This window comes from Canis lupus, chromosome 17, assembly GCF_003254725.2.
Source record: "Canis lupus dingo isolate Sandy chromosome 17, ASM325472v2, whole genome shotgun sequence".
NCBI lineage: Eukaryota > Metazoa > Chordata > Mammalia > Carnivora > Canidae > Canis > Canis lupus.
The window spans coordinates 45,484,542-45,511,879 of NC_064259.1; positions in this window are offsets into that span (position 1 = coordinate 45,484,542).

Consider the following 27,338-nt stretch of genomic DNA (forward strand, 5'->3'; position numbering starts at 1 on the left):
TTTATGTATCAACTCTAATGTGTTGATGAACTTTCTGCTGTATGTGGGAGATACATTTTCAAACACTACAGAAATATGCAAACCAGAATTTTACTTTTCACTGTATTTACTAAATTAAATATCATCTTTATTAATGTCAGGTTTAAGCTGGCTTTGTTAAATTAAGGTATGTTCAAATGCATAAATAAAAGTGCTCTTATATGGGTAGCAACTATGTTTCTATACTTGCTGTCTAGGCAACTACACCAGGCTTCTTGGACAGAATAGTTTCTTCTTTACAGAAAAGCTGAGGCAATCTTTTTATAATATGTCATTGTTCTTCTCAAAACATCCCAGTATTTTCTTATAACACTAAAATAAGGCCAAGAGTTTGTTATGGCTTACAGATTATCTAAACAATCTGGTTCTCTCACCTTCTCTACTGTATCTCCTAGATTCCCTGATGTTCACTGCACTGTAGTGAGTGACACTGGCGGTTCTCCCCTTTTCAGAATATAACTGCCCATGTGCTGGCCTCAAGACATTATACCTCCTTGACCTGGAACACAGTTCTAGCTATTTACTCATTTTATTTCCTACTTCATTCAAGCCTGTGTACAAATAATACCTTATCAAAAAGTTCTTTTTTGCATGTCTATTTTATTTAAAATGGCTACCACTGTCTACTCCTTACTATGTTTAATTTTTCTTAACAGCATTTAAACTTGGTTGCATTAGTTTCCTACGTCATTATAACAAATCGCTTACTGACTTAGAAAAGCTTAAATTTATTACCTTTCAGTTCTAGAGGTCAGAAGTCAGAAATAAATATCACTGAATAAAATCAAGGTGTTAGCAGGCCTGCACATCTTCTGAAGATTCTAGGGGAGAATGCATGCCTTATCTTACCACCTCCACCATGCCCAGCTAATAGAGGCTAACTGCATTCCTTGTTTCATCACCTCTTCCTCCATATTCACGGCCACCCACTGGTGCATGGTATCTTCTCTCTCGAATTATTTCCTTCTACTCTGTGTATCTGACCTTTCTGCTTCCTTCTTATAGAGATCCAGTGATCACACTGAACACAGCTCTATAATATAGGATAATGCCACCATCTCAAAATCCTACTTAAGGCATAAGTGAAACTTGCCTTTTACAGTTTATGATAACATAGTCACAGGTTCCAGGGATTAGCACAGAGATATCTTTTGGGAAGCAGGGAGGAAGTTATTCAGCTTTCCACATAGGTATAAACAGTCTACATTTATTTATTTTTTACTTTGTTTCTTCCAATAAGATGTAAGCTCTACAAAAACAAAGACTTTATATGCTATGTTGATGACTGTATTCTCATCTCCTAGCAAAATGTCTGAATACAGCAAGTGCTTAATATAAATGCAGTAAAATGCAGTTTGTGAAGACTTATATCCTGAAAGTAGGCTCTTAATACCAATTCCCAAGAACTTAAGTAACCAAAGAGAAAAAGATAGATTGTAGTCTATCAACACACACTTGCTTACCTGTAAGGTATCCTTGCCCTGAAAGGGAGACATATAAGTGGAGATAAATGAAAAACACTAGCCAGACTATCCTATAATATGCTACAATTCACTGATGTGAATTTCTGTAGGACACAATATGCTATTTTATTTATTATGCCTTTTGATAATGAAGTTATGTTTTTATCTGAAATCAAAATATTTTCTGATCTTATATTATTCCATTTCAGAGAGGCCTTATCATCTCAAATTTCATTAGCAAATTCAAATTAGAAGTTTTAAAAATTATTATCCTGTCTTTTGCACTTCTTTCTAATAGTAAGTTGATTTCATAAGGGAATATTTTATCCAATCTCTCAGATTAGTTTGAATGACTGAATTAGATTTAGTTTTCTTTTGTCTGGTGGTATTCTCTTTTTGAATTTCCTTCCATGAGGATCTATGTTTATGCAATATCAGAAACTAATATAAATCTTGTGTAATAGTTTTGAGTCTGTATTTAAAGATATCAATCTCATATAAAGAGTAAGGGAAAATATAGTATAAATGTGACTAACTCCAATAAAAGGAGTTAATGTAGGAAAGAAGTCAACTCTTCAAGGGGGAGTGGTATAAGATCCATCAACACTCAGGTAATTTCATTATTAAATAAGTTGGGCTTTTTTGTGTGTATGATGATGCAAATTATTTCCATATTTAGCAAGGTGCTCAAATTTAGATGCCATATAAAATCAAGTTCTCTGCTTACTCTGCTTGCTTTTTACATCAAATATAAACTAAGAGTAAATTATTGAAGTGATGGCTTTTTACATATCTTAAACCTCTCATAATGTCAATATTTGTCTTTTCATGGCCACCCACTGGTGCACGGTATCTTCAATTTCCTGGTCCTTTATGCTATATGATGTTGGTGAAATTCTGTTGAGTATCACTTATACTTTCAACTCAGAGAGATCACATAAAGTAAGTAAAAAGGGGGGTTTAATCTCCCTTCAAAATAGAGGAGAGCTCAGTATAAACTGTACTAAAATAAAAGCAAAACAACAAACAAAATAACTGTAAAAGATTTTAACTAATGAACAATGATACGCCCTGTTTTCCAGAGCTGAGATGAATTTTTCTATATTTTTATTCATTATTTCAAAAGGATTTAGAGAAATAATTTAAATAAATATATTCCAATCATTTTAATCCTAAACCAAATAACTTTCTTTTATGAAACTTTTTCTTCTTTTATGACAGTCGCACCTCCACTATTCAAATGCATTATGAGTTTAGAACTGATATTTTCATGGTCAATTTAAAGCAGAGATTCTTAATGGGAAGGAGGGTGATACTGTCCCTCCGGGAATATTTGCAATCTCTGGAGACATTTTTAGTTGTCGTAAATGGAAGAAGTGCTATTTTCATTGAGGGCAAAAGCCAGGAATGCTGCTAAACATTCTATAATACACAGGGCAGCCCTCTACAACAAAGAAATTTGCAATCCTAAATGTCAGTAGTGTAAAGATTGAAAAATCCTGTTTTTAAAAAACAACTTGGGTATGTAATATACAACGGAATTAATTATATTTGTGCAAGTTTTATTTTCAAGTGTTGAGAAAAAAAATCCCTAAATGATCATATTTCAATTTATGTTGTTATAGACCAGGAACACAGATTTTCCCCCACAGTTTATTATGCATAAGAGTTGAGTTTTTAAAAGAAAATGTTGTCAAAACAATGATGGATGCTTTTGTTCTACTTAAAAATTAACTAGGAGGTAATCAACTTCTGAAATTAATGGGAATACAGAAAGATAAGATCTGTTTGGGACTGAGAGAAATATTAGTGGATTCGGTACAGTTTTTAATTTTTTTTTCAAATCTCTGTTTTTGTATGCAGATCCCCTAATGAGAAATAGAGAACTCAGTTAAAACACTCAAAACTGAGTAGAACAATAAGGGAAAATCCTATGCAGTATTAGAATAAAGTGCCATCTTCAGTTATGGGCCATTCACTGCTCATCAATTATATAAAATTCAGCTCCCTCGGCTAAACTTCAAAATACTTAGGACAATGGATTAACCCCTCAAACATGACAATATTCAAATTGTCCATTAGGCCCATTGTCTATCTTTTTTTATTTCATTTTTTTACTTCTAGAAAATCTCTTCCCACAGGAACCATAATGTTAGTTTGGTAGTCTCTCCCTATAAAAATTACTCGTATTAAAATATGCAATATTTTGATATGATACGATATATGATACTTTTCATAGTCTCCTATAATATTATTAGAAAAACTACCACTGACTTATTTTATTTTTTTTTATAAATATATATATATATATATATTTTTTATTTATGATAGTCACACACAGAGAGAGAGAGAGAGGCAGAGACACAGGCAGAGGGAGAAGCAGGCTCCATGCACCGGGAGCCTGACGTGGGATTCGATCCCGGGTCTCCAGGATCGCGCCCTGGGCCAAAGGCAGGCGCTAAACCGCTGCGCCACCCAGGGATATTTAACCACACCTACTCCTACTTAAGGAGTTCAAAATCAATTTTCCTATGCCATTAATAATACTTATGCTTGTATGAAAGTCCCATCACGGATTACAAGAAATATCCCTTGAAATTTATTTAATAAAGTTAGTGAAAATTATTATATTGAAAAATCCAATATCCAGTCGAAACAATTTCAGTTGTTTACAATATATAAAAAATATCCTTTCCTGAATGAAACATATGAATTAGAATTTAGTGCATGTCGCCATCAGACCTGTATTGTGTCTGCTAATGATATACCTTGAATGTTTTTTGGGAAAATGAGATCTACAGTGAAGAAGAACAAAAAGAAAGAGACAAGGAGGAGGAGGAGAAACAGAAGAAGGAGAGGTGGAGGAAGGAGAGGCAGAGAAGAGGGAGGAAAAGTAAGAGGAAAAAGAAAGAGGTTAAGTTAATTAATGCAGTTAATTAATTAAGTTTCTTTTGTGTACTCAATTATTTTTGAACTTAAGAGTCGAATTTGGAGTCACGTATCATCAAAATCTAAAGACAGGACACTATGTTTTTTTGTACCTAGGGGAGAAATTTACAATTATAGATTGCCTTTCCATGGCAGAATGTAGGAGTTTGTGATAATGAGGTCAGTTCTCAACATTTTCCCTAAGTATTACCCTAAATGTGAAAACTGCTTAATTTCCCTTTCCCTTTTTGAGAAAGGGAAGTTGAGAGACAGACAGAGAGACAGAGAGACAGACAGAGAGACAGAGAGAGATAGAGAAAGACAGAGAGAGACAGAGAGAGAGAGAGAGAGAGAATCTTGTCTCCACCCCCAGCATGAGCCCAACTTGGGGCTTGATCTCATGACCCTGAGATCATGACTTGAGCAGAAATCAAGAGTCAGATACTTAACTGACTGAGCCACCCAGGTACCCCTCCCCTTCCATTTTTGTATGTTTACATTTGCATTTTACATTTTTACATTTTCATCTTTCCATTTCTCTTACTTTCAAGCTTGAATTGAACTTTCTGCCCAGTTTCTTTTCTCTATCTCTTTCCTCTTTCTCCTCTCTCTCAGAAGAGGACTCACAGTTTCCACAATCTACTCTTCAAAGTCCGTCCAAAGCCTTGCTTTTCTCATAGGAGTCATCTCCAGCTTATTTCAAAGTCATCTTTTTTTTTTTTTAATTTTTAGCAGGAATCTGATTTTTTTTTCATTTGCTACTATTTTTGCAATTTTGTCTCTGCTTCTTAATTCTTCCAGCCTTTAAATCTGATCTATCAGAAGTATTTTAACACTTTTGGTTCCCAACTTTTCCTAGATGGATTTCACAACAATAAAATACTGAATTGAGGATGCAATTGTGTGCATCCTCAAGTTGTAAGGAAAAGTATGTCTAGTTGGGCTCTGATGCACAATTCTGAACATGAATATCCAAAGCCTTGATAAAATTGTCTCATACTGAAAGTACTATAAACACACATTCTTTCATATAGAAGTAGAAACTTTCTATTACAATTCATTTCTGCATGGTGTATATCTACCTTCTTTATGAAAGTTTATCTGTGTTTTAAAAATTTTACCTCTTTCTTAACTTGGTTCCTTTCTTCTTCTACCACATGTAGGTTAAAAGAATTTGTTGGATCCTCTTTTCCCTTTCTATCCCAGATTTTTGTCTTGACCACAAGATCAAAATTTGTTTTTAAGTTGATCCTATATATCTTCCTGAGTTTCTGATGTTCTTTTTTCAAAGTGTGAACTTTACTTTTTGTTCACATACCAAATTCTGAAAACTTTTCTTTTCTTTTCTTTTTTTTTTTAACCTGCTAACTGTGGTTTTCCTTTTGCCTCCTGACAAATCTAATTCTTTGAGGCAAAGTGTTCCAAAAACAGGTCTTCAAACTTCTTTCCTGGTGTTTAGGCTTGTGATAATCCCATTTCTTTTTAATCTCAATGTAAGGGATATATGTATTATTTTTTTGCCACTTATTTTATCTATTTATTAAATGTCAATATTTCTCAGATACATTATGCTTAAACTTGTATTTTGAATCCTGCATATATATGAGTATACTGAAAGTTTAGTCCCATTCCACTTTTTTAGCTCTCACTATGTAAAAGGGAAAAAAAAATCAAAGATATCTGACTAGTAAGCAATATATCACTCATCAATTCAATTGCTTCCACATGTAAACTCTGCATTCTCTACTTGAGAATGCCTTGGTCATTAAAATTAGTTCAATTTCCTGCCAACAGGGTTCTTTCCTGAAAGCAAATGTACTAGATGTACAGATCTGTATTTGGTGTGAAGTCCCTGCCTATAGCTGACGGTAACCACGTGATCTTGTCCTAATTTTGAAACATGAAATTTTTGAAAATTCTGAAAATTTTTATTTATTTCGAAAACTCTGGATGTGATTTTTGTCAAAAAATATTTATCTTGCTCTTGGAGATTTCATTCCCATAGAATTATAATGTTTTACACATATACGGGCTACAAATTGATGAGATGCAGCAAGTCCCTTACTTCTGATGGAAAGACCTAGATGGTCAGGATATAAGATTGATAACAGCAATCCCACCAGGTTGTGGTGGACAGACCCTTTAATAATTCCATGTTCACCCTCTGTATAATTTCTCCCACTGAGTGTAGGTGGGACCTGTAACTTGCTTCTACCCAATTAAATATGGCAAAGGTGATGGAATATCATCTTCATGACATTCATTTGTCACTTGTTTGATTACACGTGATGATTTGTTATGCAACATAAAACTCTAACTAAGATGACAGAAAAAGACTCACCTTGCTGGCTTGCTGAAATATGTATTGTGTTAAGAAAGACCTCATTACAAGAAACCAAAGGAAGTCTATAAGAACTGGGGTGGCCTCTGAACCTGAGTGTGCTATCCAGTCAGAAGAAAAGGCTGGGTCCCCCAGTTAAATATCTGCAAAGAAAGAATTCTGCTTGACAACATGAGTGGGCTTGGACTGAGGTCTTCTGAGTCAGATCTTCTGATGAGAAAGCAACCCAATCAAAATCTTAATTCAGACACCCTGAGTGGAGGACTCTGATTAGCTGTGTCTGGACTCATTACTCATGGAGACTGTGAGATAATAAATGTAGGTTGTTTCAAGCTATATACTTTGTAGTAATTTGTTGTACAACAATAGGAAAATTCCCTTATCACTTATTCCTGAGAACAGTGTGTTTTTGAGAGATGACTAAAGACTTTAGTTATTTGTCCCTAACTTGAATGGCTTCCTTCTGGAGAATTGGGCTGGGAAATATATAACATAAAGTCTCCTTTCATTAAAACTAGAGGCCCACATTGGCACCACCTTCTTGCAAAAGGTAGGTTAGTGTTTTTACAATCAGTCTTTTATAAGCAGTGAGTTCCAAGATATGGAAGCCACAATAGGAAAAAGGACAAACAAACAAACCAACAAATAAACCTGAAGAAGTAAAAGTATTTCTACACATGCAAAAACTGTATTTATTTAGGTCTTCCACCAATGCCTTAGGCCCTTAGCATTACGATACAATTTTCTTCTGTAAACATAGCAAAAATATAACAGTAACTACAATAAATGAATTAAAAAGTTTCTCAAGTTATATTTTTTAAAGATTCAACATCATGATATCTAAGAGACACATTTAAATAACTGGATAAAAATACACAAACAAAAATACAAGACAAATATTAACAACAATAAGGAAAATAATGTAGTAGTTTTAAGAGAAGAAATGAAACTCTGAGATGAAAAACAACAAAAGAAATAAAGATAGAAATTATATACTGGTATAAGTAATAATAAATCAAAAAAGATCATGAACATATATATCTAGCAAAATAGGCTCAAATTATACAAAGCTACCAGTGATAGAACTATTAATAGAATAAATAATTTAATCAATAAAGTTTGAGATATATTAAGTACTGATTGGTTAAGAAGTACTTAGTGAAATTAAATTCACAATCTGTAACTCAGTAATTCTGGACACCCACACAGACAAACAAAAGAAAAAAAAAAAAGAAATCATGTGTGTATATGCATGTATGTGTGTAATTCAGGTTTTCTCAGGAGGCTAGCACATGGATGAAAAGAGATTTAAAGATTATTTCTGATTTATTCACTGTTTTGAACGAGTATAGAGTATGAAAATTTTTTAAAATTTATTTTTTAAATTCTAGTATAATTAAGATAGTATTATATTATTTTCAGGGGTACAACTCTATACAGTACTCAGTGCTTTTCATAAGTAAAATTTTAATACCTTCACTTATTTCACCCATCCCCCCACCCATCGCCCTTCTGATAACCAGTTTGTTCCCTATATTTAAGTCTGTTTTTTTTGTCTCTTTTTTTCTTCAAAAAGAAGAAATTTATTTTGTTTCTTAAACTCCACATATGAGTGAAATCATATGTTACTGATCTTTCTCTGACTTATTTCACTTAGCATCGTAGTCACTAGATCTCTGCATGCTGTTAGCAAGATTTCATTATTTTTTACGGGTAATATTCTGTGGTGTGTGTGTGTGTATGTATCTTGCCTTTTCTTTATCCATTTATTTATCAATATCAATAGACACTTGTGCTGCTTCCATATTTTGGCTATTATAAATAATGCTGCAATAAACATAGGGGCTGGCACATAAGTTTTCACACCATTCTTTTATAATCCTTTGTATTTCTGAGGCATCAGTTGTTATTTTTCCTTTTTCATTTCTGATTTTATTTGAGTCCTTTCTCTCTCTCCCTTTGTTCTCCCTTTCTTTTTATCTTTTTGATAAGTTTTATCAATTTTGTTATCTTTTCAAGAAACTAGCTCCTGGTTTCATTGATTTCTTTTTTTTTTTTTCTTTTACTTTTTTTAGGTTCCATTTTCTTTATTTCTGCTCTAATCTTTATTACTTCCTTCTTTCTAATGGTTTGGGATCTTGTATGTTCTTTTTCTAGCTCCTTTAAGTGAAAGGTTAGGTTGTTTATATGAAATTTTCCTTCCTTCTTGAGCTAGCCCTGCATAGCTATAAACTTCCCTCTGAGAACAACTTTTGCTTCATCCCAAAGATTTTGGACCATTGTATTTTCACACACAGAGTCCTTTGTAACATTTCTTGTAAGGATGATTTAGTGGTGATCAAGACCTCTAACTTTTGTTTGAGGAATTCTATCTCTCCTTTTATCCCCAGTGATAGGCTAGTATTCTTGGATGCAAGGTTTTTTTCTCAGCACTTTGAATAGGTCATGCCACTCTCTTCTGGCCTACATAGTTTTTGCTGAAAAATAAGCTGATAGCCTTATGTTGTTTCCTTTATATGTACCTGTTTTCTTTTGCTGCTTTTAAAAATCTCTCTTTATCACTACTTTTTGTTATTTTAAATACTATGTGTCTTGGTGTGGACATCCTTGGGTTGATTTTGTCGGGGACTCTATGCCTCCTGGATCTGGATTTCTGTTTCCTTCCCCAGAATTGGGAAGTTTTCAGCTCTTATTTCTCAAAATAATTTTTCTGCTCCCTTTCCTCTCTTTTCCTTCTGATATCCCCATAATATGAATTTGTTATGCTTAATGGTGTCACTAAGCTCCATTAATCTATTCTCATTCTTTATTAATCTCTCTTTCTTTCTCCCTTCATCTTGATTGCTTCCCATTACTCTGTACTCTGGGTCATTAATCCATTCTTCTGCTTCCTCTAGTTTATTATTTATTCCTTCTAGTGTATTTTTAAATTTCAGTTATTGAGTTCTTCATCTTTGATTGATGCTTTTTTGTATGTTCTATCTCTTTATTGAGGGTCTTGCTGAGGTCCTCCACTCTTTTCTCAAGTCCAGGAAGTATTTTTATGACCATTAACTTAAATTCTCTATCAGGCATATTACTCATCTCCATTTTGTTTAACTCTCTTGCTGGAATTTGTCGTTCTTTCATTTGGGGCATTTTCCTCCATGACCTAATTTTGTTTAATCCTCTGGATCTGTTTCTATATGTTAGAAAAGTCAGCTATGTTTCCTACTCCTGCAAGTAGTGGTCTTAAGAAGAAGAGTTCCTGTGATGCCCTGTAGTGCAATGTACCCTCTTCATCAAAACCTGGTACTTCAGGGGTTTCTGCTGTGTGTTGCATGCACCTTACTGTTGTGGCTGAGCCTTCAGTCCAGACATCTGTAATAGCTCTCTTCACCTGTTGTGGGCAGGGCTTGGTCCCTGTCTTATTAATGGGTCAGTCTTGGGCTGCCTTGTGCTTGAGTGGGATCAGACTAGGCATTTTCCAGAGCTGCAGCTCTACCAAACTGCAAAGTGTTCTTCCTGTGTTGTCCCCTGGACGGCTTTCATTGTGTGTGGAGCCTGCAGTCAGACCAGATGTCCACCTGCAGCCCACAGCTGAGGCTGCAGTCAAACTGGTATGTATGGTTATCTTCCCCTTTCTCTAGGGAAGAAGTCACTCTGGCATGGTATTGACCCCTGTCAGGACTGTTTGCCTAATGCCACGCTTGTGGCCCCACTTTGGATGTACTTCTTTTGAGGATGGGTTAGAGGGGGCTAATTGACAGAAAAGTGCAGTGGTAGAGCATCCTGTAGGCAAGCTAAGTGGAGAATGGAGAATGTTTGTGCTGTGCCAGATTCTGAAAGTGTCTGTGTATTTAGAATATGGGGTAGGGAAGGGAACTGATGTTTGACAGCTCTTTGGTTCTTGGAGAGGTCTCCCAAGATCCTGCACCACCAGCACACCTCTGAGATTAGTAAATAAATCTCTCATGCACCCCAGGTATTTTTCAAACTGCTGCTCCTATCTTGTATCTCAGTGGGGCTATTTGTGGTAATGTCTCTTTAAGGGTAGGGACTCAGTTTCCCCTCCCCACTGCTTTTCCAGAACAGAGCCACTGATCTTTAAGTTTCAGGTGTTAAGCCCCACTGATTTTGAGAATCTAAGCTTCTTCACTTTTCAAAGCCAAATATGGGGATTTGTATTTCTAGTGCACCCCTGTGCCTGGGATGCTAGAAGTGTGGTCTGTTCCCCTGCATTGCAGTGGCTTTTGTCTCATGAACAGTCATGCATATTATCTTGTTTCTCAGCCATGTCTCTGTTCTTCCTATCATTTTCTGTGTCTCTACATTTAGCTGTGGAGAGCCTGTTCTGCCAGTCTTTGGGTTGTCTTCTGGATTATTTAAACTGATGTGGGTGTAATCTAGTTGCATCCATGGAATGAGATGAGTTTAGGATCATTCTATTCTGCCATCTTCCCCGGAAGTCCTACCTTCTGTCTAGAATATGAAACTTTTTAAGTGAAAGTTGTTTCTGGTTACTTTGCCAAGTGGAGAAGGATAATCACACAAAATTGTGTTTATATTCTTCCTTCATTTATATTTTATTTTAACTATGATAAATTCTATTAAGTAAGAGAATGATTTAACTTTTCATCTTTCAGACCTGAACATAATATTTCAGTTTGTGATATTACTAAACCTTGTCCCATTATACATAGTGAGATCATCAATCTAAAAAGGTGAATTACAGTTTCTCTAATAAATTTTTAAATGTAAAGAAGTTGGGATCCCTGGGTGGCGCAGCGGTTTAGCGCCTGCCTTAGGCCCAGGGTGCGATCCTGGAGACCTGGGATCGAGTCCCACGTCAGGCTCCCGGTGCATGGAGCCTGCTTCTCCCTCTGCCTGTGTCTCTGCCTCTCTCTCTCTCTCTCTCTCTGTGTGACTAGCATAAATAAATAAATAACAATTAAAAACAATTAAAAAAAATAAATGTAAAGAAGTTGCTGAGATCATTCTGGTATTACAGAGGTTGGAGAAATGATCCAGCAAGTGCTAGGCCTTGTGTCCTAGGACAGAGCAGAAGAAGGTATAAAAGTTTTCTATCAAGCATATCAGATATGCTTAGATGATGCCTAGAAGCCAATCACACTTCTGTGATTGTTATCTTATATATGCATATATGTATATAACTGAAGGAAGCAGCAGTCAGTTTGAGGTTGATAGGAATCATGTGATCATCCACTGTGAAGTACATTGGTCTATATAAAAGCAGCACAGGCAATGGGACCATCTTTCCTTTGGCATGAAAGATGGAAATGTTATCTGCATTAGAATTTTTTAATATTAAAGCCTTTATTTTGTGGTTTACAAATATGAAGAGTCTGTGACCCAATGCCTTAAGAACTTGTAACCTAGGAAGAAAGGTAATATATGTGTTCATGCAAGTCATTATATATTATTCAGTTTGCAGATATATGTAGAGGAAAGTAAATGTGCACCAACAATAACAATTTAATAGGAGATAGAATACATAATTCAATGCTAATATGTTTGAAACATGAAATATTATATATCATAGAGTCAATGACCTAGCAAATAACATTTTGTTCTGAATTCAGCTTTGTGCCCCGGTTATTTCTATTGTGACTATAAAACATGACCATATTACAAGATATAGAATGGCCAAAGAATGTTTAAATTGCTGTCAAGAATTAGAAGAATATTGAGATATAAGGTATGAAGTCCTTTTGCATCTATTCAACTTGATTCTCTTCAAACATGATAGGAAAAAAAATGTGGATAAATCTCTAAAAGCAAAGCAAATGAGTAAGATAGAAATGGGAGTGAAGATTTGGGGAAGTTTAAAGGAGAGGTACAAGATCAGATGGAAAGATAAGCACATTCCCAAAAGTTAGAAAAGAGATAGAAGCTTGTTAGCAGATTATTCAAACCAGAATATTTTTAAGTACAGAATACTAACAGAAGAGGGAAGAATTGCAGAAAGGGAAACCTCAGAGAGACATGGACTGGGTATATGAGTATGAAGTGAGAAGTTATGAAAATAGATCCATTAACTGAAACTCAGTCAACAGAACTTTATTACAGTGTCATTTATCATCTAGGCAAATACCAAAAGACTTTTCTTTAAAAAATAAAATTAACTGTCTTCAAAAAATAATGCTGTTGGTACAGAATTGGCACTTCTAGAATAATTACCTTTTTTATTTTAGCACTTGAGGAGAATCAGTGTAAGGCCAGCCTTCTCATTTAATGAAAGCTCATGAGCCACATGCCTTTCCATGGAGTCCCAGGAAAGTATTCTAATTTGTGGAGGAAACTTTGCGGTGAAAAAAACTTATATTACAATAGCAGAGAAAATGCATGCCAATGTATAAGTAAGCAATACAGTCATTCTTTCTTAAATTAAAGCAGATATATAAGTATTAAATACCACATAGGAAAAGCATATGTCAAGAAAGAGAAACACTAACATAAATTAAAGAAACAAGTTCTTAAAGAAGAAAAGAGATTCTGGAAACTTTCTGCTTACAAAATAATGTACTCACTTCTATTGTAAAAAGCTCACACCATGTAAAAGCTTACTCTAATTTTATATCTTTTCTGCCTGTGAGAACTATTAAAAAGTTTTTTCAAGCAGAAGTAAAATAATATAGATTTAAAACTTAGATCTACATAAAGGAAGAGTGTAAGAGGACAAGTGAAAATAAAATGCCTTTTTAAAAAATATTTTATTTGTTTATTCATGAGAGACACACAGAGAGAGAGAGAGAGAGAGAGAGAGGCAGAAACACAGGCAGAGGGAGAAGCAGGCTCCATGCAAGGAGCCTGATGTAGGACTCGATCCTGGACTCCAGGACATGTTCTGGGCCAAAGGCAGGCACCAAAACACTGAGCCACCCAGGGATCCCGCCCCCCCCCTTTTTTTTTTTAATTATTGTTAATTAGCCTAAAGATAACTGCTTGTTTGAGCTAATAGTATCAATGTGCCAAGTGATTGCAACATATGAATAAGTGAAATGAATGAGAGTGATGACTGAAGAAATGGGTAGGAGATATTGAGAACTATCTGTATAAGGTAACTCTACTACTTGTAAAATGATATAATGTTATTTAAAGATAAGCTAGAGGTGAGCCTGGGTAGGTCAGTTGATTAAGCATCTGACTCTTGATTTTGGCTCAGATCATGATCTCAGGATCCTGGGATTGAGCCTCACATCTGGCTCCATGCTCAGCGGGAGTCTACTTGAGATTCTCTCTCCCTCTTCTTTTACCCCTCCCACCACTCATACACTTTCTCTCACTAAAATAAATAAATACATCTTTAGAGATAAATTAGATTAGTTAAAAATATGTATTTCAAAGGATAATCATTAACAAAATTTTTAAAAATAATCATAGTTGATATATTAAAGGAGGAGGTAAGGGGATCAAATAAAATACTCAACATCAGAAAAGATATAAAATAAGGAGAACAAAAGAAATGACAAATTAACTAATAGAAACATTATAGATAATAATTCAATTATGTCAATAATCATTTTAAATATAAATCATTTAAATATGCCAATTAAAAGATAGATTGTTGGGGCACCTCAGTGGCTCCGCGGTTGAGCATCTATCTTTGGCTCAGATTGTGATCCCTGGGTTCTGGGATGGAGTCCCACATCAGGCTCCCTATAGGGAGCCTGCTTCTCCCCCTGCCTATGTTTCTGCCTCTCTGTGTCTCTCATGAATATAAGTAAATAAAAACATTTTTTTTAAAAAAGGTAGAAATTGTCAGAGTAGGAAAACAAATAAAAAAGAGACCCAACTATATGTGAACAAATCTACTTTAAATGCTAGCACTTATAAAGGTGTTAACATAACATATCATATCATTAATGCTATCATTAACCAAAAAGCTGTATTAGCAACAATAGTGCTAGATAAGGCTTATTCCAAATAAGTCAGATTATCAGGGATATTGATATTACATAATTATGAAAGAATCAATTCTCCAAAAAGGTATAATAATTATAAATGTGTATATACCTAAAAGGAGTGTTAAAATACGTGAAGTAAAAATTGATAAAACACAAGAGAAATAGACAAGTCTACTATTACAGTTGGAACTTCAAAGATCTTCTTTCAGTAATTGACAAATTAGTAGAATATACTTAACATGAATAGCATTATTAATCTACTGTACCAAATTGATAATTATAGACTACTATATCAACAATAGAAAACATATTCTTCTGAAGCTCACATGGAACATTCAGAATGACAGGCCACATTATGGCACATAATATACTTTAACAAAATTAGAAGACTGATATCAAATAAAGTATGTTCTCAGGCGACAATAGAATTAAACTAGAAATCAATAACATACAGATAGAAAATGCCCAAATATTTGGAGATTCAACAACAGGTTTCTAAATAACACATGAGTCAAAGAAAAGTCTCAAGTAAAATCAAAGGTGTTTTGAAAGGAATTAAACAAAAATAGAACTTATTTAAATACATGGGATGCACAGAACACCGTACTTAGAGGGAAATTTATAGCATTAAAGTCATATGTTGAAAGAGAATGGTACATTGTGAAAGAAATAATCTAAGCCTCCAATTTACTATACCAGAGAAACCTCCAATATGACTGGTGTCCTCACAAGAGAACAGAAAAAAACACCAGGAAAAAGCCATGTTATAATGGAGGCAGATATAGGAGTGTTACATCTACCAACTGGGAATGCCAAGGACTGCCAACACAAATAAAAGCTAAGAGGAAGGCATGAAATAGATTCTCCCCTCAAGCCCTTCCAACAACTTGATTTTATACTTCTAGCCTACAGAGTGGTGGTAGAATAAATTTCTGTTGTGTTTAAGCCACTAGTTTGTGGTAATTTGTTACAGTGGTCCTAGGAAGCAGATATAGAAGAGCATAAGACGACATGAGTACTAAATGTAATTTAGTATCCTGGATGGAATCTGAGTATATGTCCTGCTAAAACAAGCATTCCTAAATGAGATTTTAGAAGAGAAAATAAAATAAGGGAAACATTGAAGATGTAGGAATATATAATAATATAGACTTTACTTAATAACAACATGTCATTACATCACTATGTAATGATAAATATGTATCAATATATCGTATCACTATAGGTTCATTAATTGCAGTAAATGTACTACATTGCTGTAAGATGTCAATAATAGGGAAGCAGGTTGTGGAATATGGGAATTCTTAATCTTTGGAATAATTCTGTAAATTTAAAACTGCTCCTGAATTTTTTTTAAAGTCATATATATTAAAAGAGAGATAAAAGTGCAAACATATAAGACTGGTCAAATAAAGACTGATCGTAAATAATTAATGCAGTCAGATATTTGAAATGTTATTGCTTTCCTGAAACATGTTACAATGAAAAGTGACATATAACAGAACAAAGAAATAGCATTAGAAATTTTTTACATGACCGATGAAAAGATGAATGACTCTTTTGAAAATATCTCCTGGCAATTTAGAGCCAAAATACCTAAGAAGAAAGGTCAGACTTAGATTATTCTAAGGAGTTATAGGTGATTGCTAATGACTGAATGTTTGTGTTTCCTAAAATTCGTATGTTGAGGATGCCTGGATTGCTCAGTGGTTGAGCATCTGCCTTCGGCTCAGAGCATGATCTGGTGTCCCAGGATCAAGACCCACATCAGACTTCCCACAGGAAGCCTGCTTATCCCTATATCTCTCTGCCTCTCTCTGTGTGTCTCTCATGAATAAGTAAATAAAATCTTAAAAAAAAATCACTTGTTGAAACTTTACCCTCAAGGTGATGCTATTAAGAGATAAAACTTTAGGGGGTACTTATGAAGGAAAAGCTTTCATGAATGAAATTAGTGCCCTCAAAAAAGATAACACAGAAAGTGAGCTCACTCCTTTCACATGTAAGGAAACAGGGTAAGACATTGCTTATGAAGTGGGAAGAGGGCTATTACTAGAACCCAACCATGCTAGCACCGTATTTTGGATTTACCAATCTCTGGAACTATTAGAAGTAAAAAAATTTTGTATATAAAGTAAATCAATAGAAATAAATTATCAAATAAAAATAGGAGGGAATTTCCCAGACGGAAAAACACAAATTAACTTTAAAAGAAAGGCCTTACTAAGGAATAAGTAGAATAGGTAGAGGGAAAATAAATAAATAAATAAATAAATAAATAAATAAATAAATAATAAAACCTTATCTACTTAGTTATCCTTTAAACTTCAAAACATCACAGGTAATTTTGTGGAGGCAAGTGGAAAAGAGGGAGAGTAGGGTCTTAAGTATATATGTTCATGAAAAACGACCTTGGAACATGAACGGAACCAGGCCTACCACCAAAGAAGGGCTCAGTATCAACTCAAGGTTGCCTGTCTTTGTCTTGGTGTGGGACCAAAGTCCTGATCTTGACCACATAAATATGCCTGGTGGCAGTTCTTAGTACCTGCAGGTGACTGTCTTCACTCATCACTTTCTTGCTTCCTCACAAAGTTGTTAAAGGTCTGAGACCTTTGAAATCAGATTCTTCAAAGACTCCTTCTGGAACACCAAATGATTTTGAGCAAGTACTACTTGCTACTGAGCAAGTATGTTGAGAATCAGTCATTTCATAGAAAAGTTTTCATTTGTTGCTTATAATATTATAAAATTAATATAATAATATCCCAGCTAAACCATGATAGCAAGATAAAACTGGGAAGCAGATATAATTACTACTTAGATAGTTAGAAATAACATTAGGACAATGACTTCAGGTTTCACAAATTGTTTCAGATAGCCAAGGTTAGGCTACATGGTAATATTTTAGAAACATTAATGCAGCAGCAGGTAAATCAAACTCCTACTTTAGGAGTCTACAATTCTTCATATTATGGAAACCAAAGCATATGTTACTTTGAAGGCTATGTAAGTTGGTTTGCACTAGACAGAAAAATCCATGAAGAGACCTTTGATGCACAAAAAAAGAGCTATCACTAGAACCAATGTTGAAATTCCCAAATTAAGATATTGTATGAGTGAACACTGAAAAAAAAAGTAAATACATAGAAAGAAGAAGCTAAAATATATACAAGCTCAACTAAAAGAGTGCTCTGACAAGGAAAACTATTTTGGAGTTAAGGAGAATGATGTCCTTGCCTAGCAGATGCAGCGAATAAACACAAGAATCTGGATTGCATGTATAGCTTTCTCTTTTTTTTGTTTCAGATTGTAATTGCCTTTGTGTTCTGCAGTTAAAAGCTTTGGACCTGTAATGGATATCAGAAGTGACTGGAAGCCTTGAGGATAAGAATCAGATCATGATCTTATTGTAACATCACAGTGATCTTTGCAAAGGATTAGAGTTAGCCTTGAGGATGTTGCCATCCATTTGATTAAAATAATTTAGGACTAAATATTATTTCTGAAACAAATGGTTGGAACTACTATCAAAATTAAAGCTTGAAAATTTTAGTTTCTGGCTAAGCCCTAATGTTTCTCTAGGCCATATCTACTACTTGTACTTTCTATTCTAGATGGAAGTTGAAAATGCTTTCACATAATGATCAGAAGAAGGCTTACTGAAATATTCACATCAGGATGGTGGACATTTGACATTAGAGATTCAAATTAGGCATTACAGGTTCTGACAACTCCTTAACAACTTTAGTGTTGTAGTACAATTTTAGAAAATATTTTGCCTTCAGGTTTATCTATATGTTTAAATTCGTGATAGTTCCAAATGTCTTACTAACTGGATGAAAACAAGAAGTTTTTCAAAAGAGTGACATTTCAAATTCTTTCTTTAATATCACACATTCAAACAAGGATATCCCTCACATGTGCTAAGAAATAGAACTGAGGTAAATGTGAAAAATTACAAATGAGTTATATTTTAAATAAATTAAGGACAATTTTAAATTTATCCTTACTTTTACTATCACTTTATTTAAGATGCTAAACTTGTCTTGTGGCAAAAATAATTTTATTTATCCATTTGGATGTGGTGAAAGGGGCAGAATTATTAAAAATGAAAATTTTGGAGAACCTGGAATGTTTGAAATCTGACGAGAAAACTATGTAAACACGGGTAATTTTCCTAAACTATCTGAAAAATATTTTATGTGTAAAATGTGGATAGTAATATCTACTTATAAAATAATTTTTGTTGAATGTTCAGTGCGAAATCTAACATACTAAATGTTTAATTAACGTTAGATATTTTATTCTAAAAGGAATAAAGATTTTAGAAACTAAATTGTTAGAAACAATTGTTAATTGTTAGAAGCAATACTAACACTGAATTCTTGGAAATCTGATTTAATACACAAAAATTAATTATATCTTTAGCACTGGATAATAAATCAGTTGTTTGCTTGTTTCTCTTTAATTTAGCAGACAATCACTTGAAAATAGTAAGTTGCTTCCTTCATTCAGATATTTACTATTAATTGTTGTTGTTAAATTGCCTGGAATGATAACAAAAAAAAATAAAGAATAGCAGTGATAGCAGCTATTCCAGTTTTCTTCCTATTTAACAGAAAAAAGCTGGACTTTTCAAATAAAGCAAACTATTGGTTATTAATTTTAGTAGCATTTTTAAAAATCATATTGCTAGAATGTGAAGCCCTATCTTTTATACTAAAAGTAACTGTTATATTTTTCTGCTAATTTATTTTGTGCCATTTGTTTTCAGATCTATTAAAATCATGTGTTTTCCTTTAGTCATTTTAAGTTTTTAACATTTTTTTTAATTTAAAGTATTTTACATTTTAGAGTTTTTTAAAAAATTACAATTGCATGTCATTCATTCATTCATTCATTCATTCATTCATATTAATGCCTGAGCATTTCTGCAACATCCCAGTGGGATTAAGGATTCTTTTCCTAGATAGCTGAATGGCATTTACTAATATTTAATTTAGAGTGTTTTTCTTCTACAATAATTGTGGAATGAATCCTATCAGATTATTCTTAAGAATAGCACTTCCTTTGTTTGAAAAAATGCTGTGGAAATTGTTTGGATTAAAAAGTGAGGCCCTCATGCAAAATTCCCACAGCTTTTTCACCTAATGTGTGGCTTCAGAATAGGAAAAGAAATATGCTCTATATGAGACATAGAAGAAATTTTGCTCTTATGATCCTAAAACGTGTAGAGCAGGGGGAAAGAAAGGAAAGAATAGAAAGAATCATACAACAGAATAGAGCTCAGTGTGGATTGAAAGGCAAATGCTACCATATAGTCTGTGGAGTTGTTGATGGATGTTTTTTAAAGAGCTATGCCTTAAAAACCTTTAATAGTCCTTCCTGTTGCCATAATTGTCCTCTCTAACAAAACATAAGAATGTTAGTCTACTCACAGATGCTTTGTGGAATGGGTATTTTGAAGAATTTGAGAAAGTGACATGTTTTGTTCTTGTATTAATATTTTAGTCAAACAAAACGGCTCATCTGAGACCATAAACTGCAGTACGCCAAAAGAAAAGATTTTGGTGATTTGCAAAAATCAATGGGTGGGTATGCAAACTGATTATAGTTAATTAGATTTCTGAGGGCAAAGAGATTCAGATAACATGTAGATGACCTTTGCTGTAGGATCTCTTTGATTGTCTAATTATATGAAACTCTGGAATTTGAGAAAGAAGGACATTCTCACTGTAACTGACAACTTTCAGAATTTGACAGATTATGTAGTTTTCTATATTTTAACCTTTATTTTATATTTTCCATTTATAATTGAATATATTTTGAGTTTTTAAATTATTGCAAAATATACATAACAAAATTACCACCTTGAATATTTTTAAGTGTGCAGTTCAGGAGTGTTAAATACATTCACTTTGTTGTATAACAAATCTCCAGAACTCTTCTTGGAAAACTGAAACTCAATGCCCATTAAAAAACAATTCTTATTCTCCTCACTCCAGCTACTATTCTGCTTCCTGTTCCTGTGAATTTGACTAGGTACCTGAAAATAAATGGAATTATATAGTTTTTGTCTTTTATATGGCTGGTTTAATTAACTTAGAATATTGTACTGAAAGTTCTTACGTGTTGCACCATGTCAGAATTTCCTTTCTTTTTAAAATTCAGTGATATTCCAATGTATGTATTTACCACATTTTGCTTATCCATTCACCTATGGATGAACACCTGGGTTGCTTCTACCTTTTGACTATTGTGAATAATGCGACTCTGAACATGAATCTGCAAGTACCTCTTTAAGACCCTATATTCAATTCTTTGATGTATATATCCAAAAGAGGAATTGCTAGATAAAATAGAAGTTCTATGTTTAATTTTTTGTGGAACTGCCATAGTGTTTTCCATAGTGGCTGCACTACTTTATATTCCCATTGACATTGTACAAGAGTTCCAAAGTCTCTACATCCTCATCAACACTTGTCAGTATTTGTATTTTTTGTTGTAGCTATCCTTGAATATCATTTAATGACTCTAAATCTGTATGAGATTTCAAATGTGGTTAAAAGTCACTATTTTTGACATGTCTAAATATTTATATCTGTCCATCTATGTGTCTATCTACCATACATGCATATACAATGCACATTTATATAATATATATTTTTATATAGAGAGGTATAGATATATGGATAAATGTAATATAACTATAGTTTCATATGTTGTATATATGTATACAGTGCATGTACATGTACACATATATGTAAGTGAATTATATGGATGGATGGATGGATGGATGGATAAATAGTTATATAGATTTGGCCTATAAAAAAAGATTTGGCCTATAAAATCCATACTATGATTATTTCGTTTTAATAGACCACTTACATTTATAAAAAATGCAATGAAATTAAGCATTCAAAAAATTACACCAAACTCTATTCCTAAGGATAGTGACACAATCAAAACAAAACAAAACAAAACAAAACAAAAAAACAAAAACTGAAGCTTAGCACTCATGCTTGTCTGCCATTTAGCACCACAATACAAAATTTCAAACATAAACGTCTAAATTTAATTTTCCATTAAAGATGGCAGATTGAATCTAAAATATAATGGGCTAAGCATATCCAAAGCACTCTTGAAGGTTAAAAAATATAGATTTGAAGACTTGTAATGCTAAAATTATTGAAAGAGTGTGATAAGGTTGAAAGCTTAGATAAAAATCAAATGAACAAAAAGAAAGGCTAGAAACAGACCCATACATACAAGGATACAAATTAACAAAACAGCACTGAACCAATGGAGAAAGGACAGTTTTTTCAAAAAAATTTATTTGGACAATTGTATATAGACAGAAAAATTGTATATATTAAAAATATAGATTTGAAGACTTGTAATGCTAAAATTATTGAAAGAGTGTGATAAGGTTGAAAGCTTAGATAAAAATCAAATGAACAAAAAGAAAAACTAGAAACAGACCCATACATACAAGGATACAAATTAACAAAACAGCACTGAACCAATGGAGAAAGGACAGTTTTTTCAAAAAATTTTATTTGGACAATTGTATATAGACAGAAAAGCATAACATTGAAAATATACCTTAAATATAAATTAAAATTTATTCCAGTTGAATTATAGACATAAAAATGAAAATATCTTCTTGAAATTGGGGTATAAAAATGATTAAAAGGGGATCCCTGGGTGGCGCAGCGGTTTGGCGCCTACCTTTGGCCCAGGGCGCGATCCTGGAGACCCGGGATCGAGTCCCGCGTCGGGCTCCCGGTGCATGGGGCCTGCTTCTCCCTCTGCCTGTGTCTCTGCGCCTCTCTCTCTCTCTGTGACTATCATAAATAAATAAAAATTACAAAAAAAAAAATAAAAAATAAAAAAAAATGATTAAAAGACAGAAAATAGACTCCTTTAGAGAAAAATATTGATAAATTTCATAATATTAAAATTAAGAACTTATATTGATCAAACACTCTATTAACAGAAAACTGACAAAAAGTATTCATAATACATGAAATTGATAAACGATATTATTTAGAATAGACTTTGAAACAGTAATAACTATAATTCCTTAAGTAAAATGACTACAATCAAAGGTGCTCAACTCTCTTAGTAATCATAGTACTGAAAATCATCTAATGAAATTAAGAATATTATATCTTATTACCTACCCCATATTGCTACCTACCCTACAGAAATGTTTGTATTTCCCAGAAGCACAAGCTTTTATATTTTTATATAGTTATAAAAGCATATTACTCACAATAGTTATAAAGAGAAAGCAACTCAGCTGTCCTTAGAAAGGCAAATGAAAAAAAAAAAAAGAAAGAAAGGCAAATGGAGGGGATCCCTAGGTGGCTCAGCGGTTTAGCACCTGCCTTCAGCCCAGGGCCTGATCCTGGAGACCCGGGATCGAGTCCCACGTCGGGCTCCCAGTGTGGAGCCTGCTTTTCCCTCTGCCTGTGTCTCTGCCTCTCTCTCCCTCTCTCTGTGTATCTCATGAATAAATAAATACAATCTTAAAAAAAAAAGAAAGGCAAATGGATAAATAAATTGCATCATTTGGAAGATTGAAATACAATAATACATAAACTATACTCAATGGAACAACACATATGAATCTTAAACCACAAGAGTACTTTATGATTCCATTTACTTAATGTTCAAAAGTAGAAAAAAAGGAAACTAATTTTTGAAATGCAAACAGGTGGTATAACCATGGGTGGTAAAACTATTAAGGAAAGAAGTAATTACTATAAAAATTACTATGCTATTACTCTCCAACAAAGACAGAATTGTCATCAAGTTGGTGTGTAAAGAGGGCTTGAGGTGCTTGGCATTATTATATAAGTGGAGAATAATGTGTTCCCTTTAATGATAAATAGTTGGGTTTTGTTTACTTTTTCACAAGTGTGCTGTAGTGCAAAACTATTTTTAGAACAGAAAATCTACATGGGAAGAATATTTCTCTTTTATTTTGCTTTTTTAAAATGTAAACATTACTATGTTATTTTATAAACTCCTATTTTGTAACAACAAATCTTGAGTATGTCACATCTTTGCTTTCATGTGAATGTGTCCACCAAAACTTTTATGTTGAATAAGAGCACTGATCAAACAGACCCCACAGAGCTCCCTAACCCCTTCCACCTTGTGAAGACACAGTGAGGAATTAGCAATCTGCAAACTTGAAGATTCTCACCAGAATCAAAACATGCTGGCACCCTGACCTTGAACTTCCAGCTTCCATCATCAGTTTGTGGTGGTTTTTTTCCTCAATACTTCTTTATTGAAGTATTATTAAAAATAAAATTATAAGATATTCAAAATATATACTATGATGATTTGATGTATTCATTTGATATATGTATATTTGTCAAAGGATTTCTATCATGTAGTTAATTAGTACATCTCTCATATCAAATATTTATCTTTTTTATGAGAATATTTCGGTTCTTAGTAAATTTCAACTACACAGTACAGTTTACCAACTAGAGTCACCAGGTCACATATCAGATCCTCAGAGCTTGCACATTTTGTAATATTTTACCAAAATGTTCCTATTTCTCCCAAGCCTCATGGCACTTTCCTACTCTGTCTCATTGACTATGACTTATTTTGTTTTGTTTTTAAGATTCCGCGTATAAGTGACAGTATGTAATATTTGTCACTGTCTGTCTGCTTATTTCACTTACCACAATGCCCTCAAGTTTCATCGATGTCGAAAATGGTAGGATTTCCTACTTTCTCAGGACTAAATAATGCTACATTATGTAGCTATACCAAATTCTTTTTTCCATTTGTCAGTTGATAGACCCTTAAGTTGTTTCCACATCTTGGCTATTGTGAATCATGCTGCAATGAACATACAAGTGTAGATATCTTTTGACATTCTGTTTTCATTTCCTTTGGATATATACCAAGAAGTGGAATTGCTGGATTACAAATAGTAGTTATATTTTTAATTTTTTTAAGAAAACTCCATTCTGTTTTCCATAGTGTCAGTGCCAATACATATTCCCAGCAAGAGTGCAAAAGTATTGCCTTTCCCCACATGCTCGCCAACACTTATAATCTCTTGTCTTTTTGATGATAGTCATTCAAATAGGTGTGAGGTTACATCTTAACTGTGGTTCTGATTTCCATTTCCCTGAGGATTGGTGATGCTGAGCACCTTGTCATGTATATATTGACCATCTATATAACTTCTTTGGAAAAATCTCTTTACAGTTCCTCAACCATATTTTAATCTAATTTTTCTATTGAGTTGTGTAGGCTCATTTTATATTTTGGATTTTGACCTATTGTCAGATATATGATTTGCAAATATTTTCTCCCACTCCATAGGTTGCCATTTCATTTTGTTGATAATTTCCTTTACTGTACTAGCTTTTTAGTTTGGTATAATCCCGCTTGCTGTATTTCCTTTTGTTACCTTTGGCTTTAGAGGTCAAATCCAAAAAATCGTGGCCAAGACCTATATCCAGAAGGACCCTCCTTGCGTTTCCTTCTAGGAACTTTACTGTTACAAGTCTTGACAAATAGTTCATTTTGAGTTGATTTTTCTGGATGATGTAAGATAGGGATATGGTATAAGATGGGGTCAAGTTTCATTCTTCAAGTGGCTACCCAATTTTCTGAACAGCATTTATTGAAAAGACTATGCTTTCCTTGTATATTCTTGGTTCCTTTGTTGTAAATTAATTGACCATATGTGCATGAGTTTGTTTCTAGGCTTTCTATTCTGTTCAATTAACAAATGTATGTGTTTTATGTAAATTCCATGCTATTTTGATTACCATAGTTATGTAATATGATTTAAAATCAGGAAGTAGTATTTCTCTAGCTTTTTTTTGTCTTTTTCAATGTTGCTTTGGCTATTCAGAGTCTTTTGTGGCCCCTTAATTTTAAAATGGTTTCTATTCCTACAAAAATGCCATTGGAATTTTGATAGGGATTGCATTCAATCTATAGATTGTTTTGGGTAGTATGAAAATTTCAACATATTAGCTCTTCTAATCCATAAACATGGAGTATTTCCCATTTATTTATATATTTCTCCTTCTCGTGTGTCTTTTTAAATCTCTTTCAGGGCAGCCCGGGTGGCTAAGTGGTTTGGTGCCTACCTTTGACCCAGGGCGTGATCCAGGATCGTGTCAGGCTCCCAGCATGAAGCCTGCTCCTCCCTCTGCCTGTGTCTCTGCCTCTCTCTCTCTCTCTCTGTCTCTCTCTGTCTCTCAAGAATAAATCAATCAAATCTTAAAAAAAAAAATTCTTTCAACAGTGTCTTATAGTTTTCAGTATATAGCTCTTTTACCTTCTAGGCTAAATTTATTCCTAATTATTTTATTCCATTTTATGCAATTGTAAATGGGATTGTTTTTTTAATTTCTTTTTCTGATAGTTTGTTGATAGTGTACAGAAATGCAACTAATTGTATGGTGATTTTGTATCCTGCAGCTTTATTGAATTTGTTTATTAATTCTAATTTTTTTTGGTGTGGTCTTTAGGGATTTTAATAATATCATATCATGTGCAACTGGGAGTTTTAGTTTATCATTTCCAATTTGGAGCATTTTATTTCTTTTTCTTCCCTAACTGCTCAGGCAAAAAATTCTAATACTGTCATGAATAATCTCTTAACATACTGTTTAAATCAGTTACTATTTTGTTGTGGATTTTTGCATCCATGTCCATCAGGGATATTTGCCTATAATTTTCTTTTCTTTAATTCTGTTTTTTTTTAAATCAAGATTATGTTGTTTTCATAAAATCAGTTTAGAAATGTTGCTTCCTTTTCTATCTTTTGAAAGAGTGTGAGAACTCTTAGCATTAATTCTTCTTTAAATGTTTGGTAGAACTCATAGTGAGGTCATCCAGTCTTTACTTTTGTCAGGAGGTTTTTGTTTTTGTTTTTAAGATTTTTATTTATTTACTCATGAGAGACATAGAGAGAAGGCAGAGACATAGGCAGAAGGAGAAGCAGAGGGAGAAACAAGCTCCTTGCAGGGAGCCTGATGTGGGACTTGATTCCAGAACTCCAGGATCATACCCTGAGCCAAAGGCAGATGCCCAACCAGTGAGCCACCTGGGAGTCCCTGTCAGGAAGTTTTGATTAATGATTCAAACCCCTTACTAGCAACTGATCTGTTCTGGATTTCTATTTATTCATGATTCAATGCTATTAGGATATATTTCTAGGAATTTACCCATTTCTTCTAGGTTGTCAAAATTGTTGGCACATATTGTTCATAGTAGTCTCATGATTCTTTGCATTTGTGTAACATCAGTTGGAATATTTCCTCTTCCATTTTTTATTTTTTTTTTATTTTTTATTTTTTCTTAAAGATTTATTTATTTATTTATTCAGAGAGAGCGAGAGAGAGGCAGAGACACAGGCAGAGGGAGAAGCAGGCTCCATGCAGGAAGCCTGATGTGGGACTCGATCCCGGGACTCCAGGATCACACCCTGGGCTTCAGGCGGCGCTAAACCGCTGTGCCACCAGGGCTGCCCATCTCTTCCATTTTTTAAATTGCTTACTTGAGTCTTCTTAATTTTTACTTGATAAGTCTCCCTAAAAGTTTTTTTTTTGTTTATATTTTAAAAAACAGCTCTTATTTTCACCCATATTTTAGTCATGA